The sequence below is a fragment of the Palaemon carinicauda genome, chromosome 37 (assembly GCF_036898095.1).
Source record: "Palaemon carinicauda isolate YSFRI2023 chromosome 37, ASM3689809v2, whole genome shotgun sequence".
NCBI lineage: Eukaryota > Metazoa > Arthropoda > Malacostraca > Decapoda > Palaemonidae > Palaemon > Palaemon carinicauda.
In genome coordinates, this window is record NC_090761.1 from 47,131,120 (window position 1) to 47,140,093 (window position 8,974).

General features: G+C 36.9%; 1 long non-coding RNA gene across 1 annotated transcript; it reads left to right on the forward strand.

Annotated features, from left to right (window-relative positions):
• Positions 1–652: 652 nt before the first annotated feature.
• On the forward strand, positions 653–7,355 carry LOC137629624 (uncharacterized). Its single transcript, XR_011041557.1, has 3 exons — positions 653–806; positions 5,063–5,157; positions 7,221–7,355. It is a non-coding gene; the product is annotated as an uncharacterized lncRNA (long non-coding RNA).
• The last annotated feature ends 1,619 nt before the right edge of the window (positions 7,356–8,974 follow it).

The following is an 8,974-nucleotide window of genomic DNA, read 5'->3' on the forward strand; positions in this document are numbered from 1 at the left end:
AAGGACTCTCCAAAATCAAGCTATTGTTCTCTAGTTTTGAGTAGTATCATAGCTTCTGTACCATGGTCTTCCACTGTCTTGTCTTGGGAGTATAGTTCTCTTGCTTGAGGATACACTCGAGCGCAATGTTTTATCTTATTTCTCTTCCTGTTGTTTTTCTTTAGGTTTTTATAGTTTATACATGAAAGATTTATCTTAATAATTTTTCTTTTCTTATAATATTTCAATTATTAATTACTTCTGTCGTTATTTATTTATTTCCTTTCCACATTGGGCTATTTTTTCCTGTTGGAACCCTTGGACTTATAGCGTCCTGCTTTTCCAACTAGGGTTGAACTTATCAAGTAATACTACTACTACTACTACTACTACTACTACTAATAATAATAATATATAAAAGAACATTTAGACCGTTTTTGAAAAACGGCAAATAACGGAAAATCGTAAAAGACACTTGCAATCTAATTTACCTATTTCACTTCAGTGGAGTGAGCAGGTCTTGCCTGTTATGGATGAAGATGGACAGATATATGTACATAAAAATTACAATTTTATAATAATTTACTTCTTAATTTATCATAATCACACATAAAAATCTTAATAATAAAAATTTATGATATTTTCCCCCCTCAATATTGGAAAAGAACCAATATAATTGTCACCGGCTTATTCCTAATAGACTTGAAAGGAGAGATTCTATTGGCTAGTCAAGTCTTCTTGACCAATGAGATAGCTATTACGCAAACGGTATCTTCACTATTGTTATTTTCTCCAGCTGATTCCCGCAGACGACCAACTCTCCCCAAGTATGTTCCTTTGGTATTATATCTCTAGCATAGCTTCCTTTACATAATTATAGTCCATTGACCGTTGCCGATTGCATTGTGTAAGAGGAAGTAAGCCCTCAGTAATATTGCGTGTTGTATTTTCGCCGTATTACCAGTAGGATCCATTCCGGTGGACTACCATTGATGCTAGGCTGGACTTGAAAACAGGTTCGTTGCCGTGGCTAATATATATATATTTTAATAACTACGTGAACAATATTATGGATTGACACGCCATTGCTGTTATCATATTTGAAGAAGCCAAATGTTAATACATTTTGATATATAAGGCGAAGCGTGTACCTTATACCGGTTTGGGTTGATGTTTTCGCAAAATGTAGGAGGCTACTCATGGGCACACATCTATCTTTTTCGTTATTTCATTTCCTCACCGGAATATTTTCCTTAATGGAGCCCTTGGACTAGAAGAATCCTGATTTTCCAACTAGGGTTGTAACTTAGTAATAATAATCATTCTTCTTGAAGGACTACTCTAGGCTGGGTGTAATTGACAACAAATTGCAGAATATTTTTCCATAGTGTAAGGCTATATGTTCAATTGATTTTTCTATTGTCTAAAACCATGTAGTAAATATTAACACTTGCACCACCCATATATACAACCATACATTAACTTATGCAATTTCTACTGTATGTTCGTCTTGCCGAATCATTTTCATTTCTGTAGCTTTTATTGCATATTCATAGTTGCTCTTTTAACGTATTAGTCATGTTAGTATTAGGGTCTGGCTGCTATATGCAATTCTATATATATTTTCATGCTTGGAAATCTATATTTCACCTCTGAAACAAAATTGGGAATACAACCTAAACTTGAGGCATCCTAACTTAACCTAGGATGCCCTTTGCTTATCTATTGGGGTGTAATGCCCCCCCCCCCCCCCATGGCCTTATAACCTAAGTGTCTTACCTTAATATTTGAAGGTGTAAATCTGAAATTATCCATTACAGTCCTATATCCCATTTGTAGTAGTGAATAATAAAAGGATGGAAGGAACTTTTCCATAGCCTAAAATTATTATATTCTGAAAAGAAGAAATGATTGATACTCTTTTAATAAAAAATGAAGGGGGAAAAGGCACAATTTCTTGATCTGAATTAAGAGATTTCTTGTAACTACCAGAGTTTGGATACAAAATTTATGACCAACGATTTATCAAAGAGTTCTTTAATGTTTAAAGCAAATTGCCTCAAATTGCCTTTCCCATTTAATTGGAACATTTGCAACTGGGGACAAACATACTAAAACAAGAGTATGAAAAAAGTGCTGCAATGAAGGCAGGTGATTGGCCAAAAAAATTATGAAAATAAATGCTTGAAATTGCAGCCTACTTTTAAAGATGGTAGGAAATTACGAATAGTTTTCTAATGGGAAACTTTGTTTGCAGCAAAAGTTGCAAGCGAGTCATTCTAAAAAAAAAAGTTGTTGGTAGGTTATGATCAAGTTTCATTGTATATATACATGTGGGCTGTGTTAGTGTTAATTTATAGCGCAATTTTAAGTTTGGTATAAAATCTTATATAGTCCAAAAGAATTAATCGGTTCATCTTGCTATGCAAAATAATGAAAAGGGGAACCCCAGCAAAAATATTTGAATGTGAACTTTTCATATCGAATAGTGAAATGTGGCTTTTCACTTTTTTTTCATGTTTCATAGTACTGAAAAACAGTAATTCGCTATGGTTACGACAAATGGTGCATGTGTAAATAACAGCATTTTCTGAACAGGTCGGTGTTATTTCAATCTTGTTTTCTTAGTGACTTGTAGGTTCTATTTTGCTGGAGTTTTTTAGAAATTTTGAAAAATATCAACCTTAAACCCCTCCCCCTTACTCTAAGCTAAAACGGAAGAGCAAAGTCACAATTACCTTATTGCCTCAAAGTCCTTGCATTTGGTTCTGGATCATCAATGGGTTTTATGGTATAAACTATGTAGCTTAGTTTTATGACTGATTTGAACTTATAAACAGCAATTTAACACAAGTTTCCAACCTATGAGATTTGTCCTTTGATGAAAAATTTGTTTGTGGAATCAGAAGTGAAGAACAAACAACGAAGTAGTTTCCTTGTCTAGTAGGATTTCGTTGCACCCCCAAATATGTTGTCCTTCATAAATTGTACAATCAAGTCCACAATTATGGCACTTCACAGCAGGTCTAGAGAGCGCTTAGTCCTAAAATAAAAAAAAAAAAATAAAAACTTCTAAAACTTGTACTGTATGTCAACTATTTCGAACACAACAAGTAGAACATGTAACCTTGGAAATGAATAGAGCTGTAGTATTTAAAATGGATGTTGGTAAACTTCTATTTCTAATTGAAAAGGGGTGATTGGCCTGGCCAAAAGAGATTGTGGATAGTCTGATGTCACAAGATAGCCACTAATGCATTGAAAATTGAAGTAAATTAAAACCTGGCAATTCGCTTTTCCCTGTACTATTGCCAATTTAACCCAATTGAACTTAGGTCACAAGTGAAGACCTATAACAAATTAAAATGCAGATTTAGGGTACTTTTAAAAGCACTGCATTCAGTGACGAAAGAAAATTGGTCGAATGCTTTAAAACACTTGGCCGATAACTTACAGGAGGACGATGCAAAGCAAGATGTGGTTATGGATAAATATATTGATTTATTAATAAGTATTTAGTCGTCTGATGAGGAATCTTTTTAAAATCAAAGTACTGTATATAATATCTTATGTTATCTAAATTTCAAAATATAAGTTAAATAAATGAAATTTTTTTGCATTCTCCAATACTGTATGTTATTATTTATTATTACTACTCAAGCTGCAATCCTACTATATAGTATAATATAATAACAGCAAGGCGAATATTATTGTATCATTAAAGAAATGTTAAAAACAAAATAACAAAACTTAGATAGCATGAAATTATAAATTATAAAATTACAATTGTAAGATACAATAACATGGAAAAAACCAAACCAGAGCAAAATTTTGCCTGTCGCTTTCAGAGGAGATAATCTTTTTATAGGTCATATATTCCCAAAGGTACTACCAGAAATTAGTGAGGTGAGAAGTTGGAAATATGGCAGTGTGTCTATTTGTCCCTAAGTATATCTCGACCTTCGTCGTAAATTTGACAGAGTATAGCAGGAATCTGGTTGTATACACAAGTAAGGCAATGCATATGAAAGAAGAATTTAAAATGTCCAAACTGGCAGCAAGAAAGAATGGTTGGGCAGGGGAAATAGGAAGTTCATTCTCTTTTCCTCATCCATTTACCTCTTGTCAACCCTTCTTTCTCGTCGTACACTAAATCCCTGAGAAAACGACAATGAATATCTTGTATTATCTTAACTAATTTCAAGGTATCTGAACTAATTTCAAGGTAGAATGGGATATAAGATTAAGAATTTCATTAAAAATATTGTTCATGGTACTGGTAAAAAAGATTACAGTAATAAGTACACGCCTTGCCTCTATCGATAATGCAGTAGGATGTCTTTGCGGAGTGATCAGTTAGGAACCAAGAACAGAAAAATTTGAATTATCGATTAGTATTATTTTCTTGTGGTGAAAAATAATAGTTCAAATAAGCTAAGAATCTTTACTTACCTAATAGTTGATAGAAAATATACTTGCAAATATATTTTGTGGAGCGACCAGTTAGGAAATAAGAGTCTGGAAAATATCTTTCTTTTCCCCATGCATAGTTTATAGATCCTATGATATATGTTAAATAAGAACACTGCATCCAAAGTAAAGTCATTTAATCTGTACTGTCCCTCTCTTGCTGGAATTTGGCAGTTCATTTTTAATGGTAGAACAAGAGTTCTCATTGTCAAGTCATTATATGTTTTACATGGAATTTTTTTTTGGGGGCATACCCTTTTGCAAAATACACATAAAGATGGCACACATTTTTTCCACTTCTCCATTTGGAAAGTCTATGGTATAAAGGCAAGCAAAGGTTACTCAATCAGTAGAGTAATTTGCTAAGGTCATGAAATCTCTTGATGAATTGCTTGTGTGGAGAGGTGTGTGTAGCCTTTGTTTACTTGTAGAGGTGTGGGTTTTCTGTCTGATCTTTATTTTATTGAAGATCATGATTAATATTAATAACCCACTGTCTGAACTTTATTTTATTGAAGATCATGATTAATATTAAGTTTTATTGAACTTATAGCATGTTTACTTCCAGAACTTTTATTTTTTTTTAAATTATGAAAGTTTATTTTTTCTTCAGAATATAAAATGGCTGGTGACGCTGGTGCTGACTCCTCTCAGTTCAAGGGCATGGCCCGCTACTTCAATGCTACCACAATCACGGGAAGAGCAAATGTAAGTACAATAGAATCAATTTAATTTTTTTTTCCCATGGCTATTTAGACTTCACATTGTTCTAATTTGATTTGTTAGTAATTGGGTGGCCAATCATCATAAACTATCTTGTTGAAATACTGGAATTGAAATGTACTACTGCCATATAGAAATTTCATGTTCATACGATACAAACCTGTCTTAATACATAGGCATTTCACATAACTAGCTGGAAGTGATTGTTAAGAGCTTAATAAAATAATTCACAACAAATGGGAGAGATCCTTCTCTCACTGTACATTTTTGTTCTTAACATGAATACAAACCACAAACACTTCTTTTTATTAGGGGTAAGATTCTGGCCAGCTTGGAACAACCAATGATGAATTATCAAGGTTCTGGCAACCGCCACCCAGTATCACTGGTGATCCATGTTGAGAATGCTCAGTTTGGAGGAGTGTTGCCTTTTCCTAGTGCTATTAGGAATACTGATGTTTCCACCCAGTTTTGCCAAGGACAATGCAAAATTTGGGAAAATTTTCTTGTTGGAAGAACATTCCTCTTGCCATTTGGGTCTTGACTTGATGTCCAAGAGAGAGACTGCTGTGTGGGGTCTTTCCTCCAGACAATTTTTGGGCTTTGTGTTCTTTCCAAAGAGGAATGTTTAGTCAGTAGTAAAGAATAGTTCTGACAGCCAGGACATGTTACATCACCTAACATTCTTTTTTTAAGGCTGCTAGGGCTTTGAAAAGAACAGCAGCAGCCAGTAACATTGTCACTGGGTCTAGTGGAAGTTCAAGGTTTTGAGGATTTGAACTTGCTTTACCAAGTAATAAGAGCTAGGGATTTTCTCAATTCCTTTAGCCCCTTCAGGAGCAGTAAAGGGAAGCAACTTAATGAATGCCATAAGCAGACCCTCTCTAGCTGCTGCAAATTATGTTTCATTCCATTGGGAGAGCCTTGGAAAGTCTGTATTTCAAGCTGATTTCAAATTGCCTTTCAAGGACTGGTGGTCTGTGCTTAATCATCCAGTATCATATCTGCCTTACATCACTGTGATAGTGCGATTTTCACTTAATTAAAACTTTCTTTTTTTTTATAAACGTTGAGGAAATTTTGAGACTGGTCATTACCTCTCACTTTTTAAGTAATATTCATATTGAAGACTTCGCAATCAGTGTTGACTACCCATCGCTGATGTTTATGTAAAGCTTCTTGTACATTAGGATGTTCATATCTAGGTTCTGCATTGTAGATTCTGCTCCTTGGGGAAGGTCTGTCTCCCGACCTCACGTGGCATGGCAGTACTTTCACAGCTTCTAGCTGCACATTTTTATGTTAATTACTTCCATCATGATGTTCAAATCCTGTAGTGTACAGTAAGTGAAGGGTCTGCGCCAGTTGGACTTGTGTGTGGAATGTCCTCAGACCCAGTGCCAAGATATTTTGGCCCAGTCATAAATCCAAATAAAATCCAGTCATTGGTACTAATTAACAATGTGATGGAGGGCTGTTTACCCTTCATCCTTGGATGATTGCAAGGGATTACACTACTGTCAAGCTTCGAGGTACAATATATGTTCCTGTCGGCTGGATATTACTTGCAGACCAGTGCAGTTCCAAGGGGCAGGTTTTATGGAGGGAGGTTTTACCGAGGCACATGGCATCCTACCTGAACCTGAGGAGTAACTTCACTGTATGAAAATCTTGGTTTAGAAAAAAGTCCAGTATTTAGTATATTTCTTAGACATTAACACCAAGGACTTATCCTAATATTATGACAAATCTACCACTCTTTGACCCTATTGTTGAAGTTAGATTCAGGTAATAAGTGGGTGATAGTGTTTTTACCTACCACTATCAACTGCCTTTTTAATTATTTTTTAGCAGTCCGTTCCACGTGCAAGGGGTACCCTTGTACAGTCTAAAAGAATGAGTTTACATTTAATATTCAGGATAAAGACAAACTCTTTGTTACATTGGAATTGACAATTAAATTTTTCTTGTATTTTTAAATTTTCAAATTCTGATTCATTTGTTTTGTACACACGTAATCTGACTTATATGTATTTTGTCTTTTTCAGATTGCTAAAGCAACTTATGCTGTCATTGGCCTCATTGTCTTATACAACGTAGCGAAGCCATCTAAAAAGTAGATAATGTATTTTCCTGTGCGGGGACAAATTTGCGTGTAGATAAAAATTAAATGTATTAGTAAACTTATTGTGTTTTCTTATCATTTGTAACGAGTAGTGATATTTAGAATTTGTCCAGTTATTGCCTACACTCGAGTTAAAAGTTTATAAAAAAAATTATGGACGTCATTTTGAAAATTTTTCACTTATCTAAGACTTGCATTTTAAAGCTTTAACTAAGAATACAGAAAGGATTTTTCAATGGAAATTAAAGTACTCTAGTGTGAAATGGTTAATGGGTATACCTGTATTGAGATATTGTATGTGTAATATATACAGTGACCTTGAGTAAGTTGTAATCAGAAGGGATTTAAATGTATGAACAGTATATTTTTTCCTGAAGCTAAAAAGCACATAGGGTTTAAGGTAAGGATAAAGAAATTGCAAACAGGAAATAATTTTTGATCTCTTGCAATTGACAGATTATATATATATCCCATTATTTCCATACATGCCTTTGTTAAAAACCTGTGTTTGTTCCAACACGAATACTTACCTCGAACTACTTTCTTAGGAGTTACCTGTAATCTCCTCTCTACCGACCAGAGTTTTGTGTAGGATACCCTAAAACCCGTTTTCTATGAAGGCCTACCTCGGGCATTAGAGAATGTGCCCCGAGGGTAGGCTTTGCGCTAGGTCGAGGTCCGCTTGGGTCGTCAACCCCAGTAAGTTCTCTGGTCGCGACGTGTCACCACGTCGCTCTCGTTCTCTCTCGACCCTTTGTGTGCGCCGCGTGTGTCCCACGTGTTTACCGCGTGGTAACCTGTACTTATCCCTTGTGTTCCTGTGTGTTCACTTCCCGCCCTTGTGCTTCCCCAGTGTATTCCTTGATTCCCTGCGTTCTTGTGTCTTGTGTTTGTGCGTTATGAAGCAAATCCGCCGTTGTCCTGGGCCTAGAGCCGGTAAATCGTGTGGAGCGTTCCTCTCCAAACCTGAAGTGGACCCTCACTCCCTTTGCTCTTCCTGTAGGGGCAAAGTTTGTTCGTCTTCGGATACTTGCCCCGAGTGTGTTGGTTGGAGTGATATTCAGTGGGTGCGTTACGGCACGAAGAAGAGAAAATCGTCGAAACGTTCACCCAGGAAAGCTAGTGTTTCTTCGCCGCTACAGTCGCCCAGTGAACGGTCCGACGGGGCTTCTGTCTCGCCTTCCCCTACCCAGAGTAGGGGCCGAGGTAAGTCCATCGTGGGGAAAGAATCGAGCGTTCTTCCCCAGGAATCTGGTGAATGTGAAGTGGGGATTGCGGGACCTTCTCGGGCTAGTGAGGAGCCCGGTAGTGCTGTGTCAGGGTGCTCTGGAGACTCGGCCCTTGTGCTTGGGGGGCACGTTTCCTCCGATGACCCCTTGTGGGGTAGCAACGTTGTTTCTGTGTCTTCGCCCCCTTCGTGGGCCTGTGTTTCAGGTTCTTCGGCAGGCGGCGACAACCAGGGTAAGTTAGGTTCCGCAGGGAGTGATGCCTTCGGGTGGAAGCTTCCTATGCAAATGGAAGAGGGCCTGGATTCCTGGTTCCCTAGTGTTGGGCGCCAAACCTCGTTCCCAACCCCGCTCACGGAAGTTCCTGAAGAATTCCTGCAACCATCTACCTCGGGTACGCAACGGATCGCGAAGACCCCCGCTCCCGCCCGCCGTACGGTAAGTATAGTGA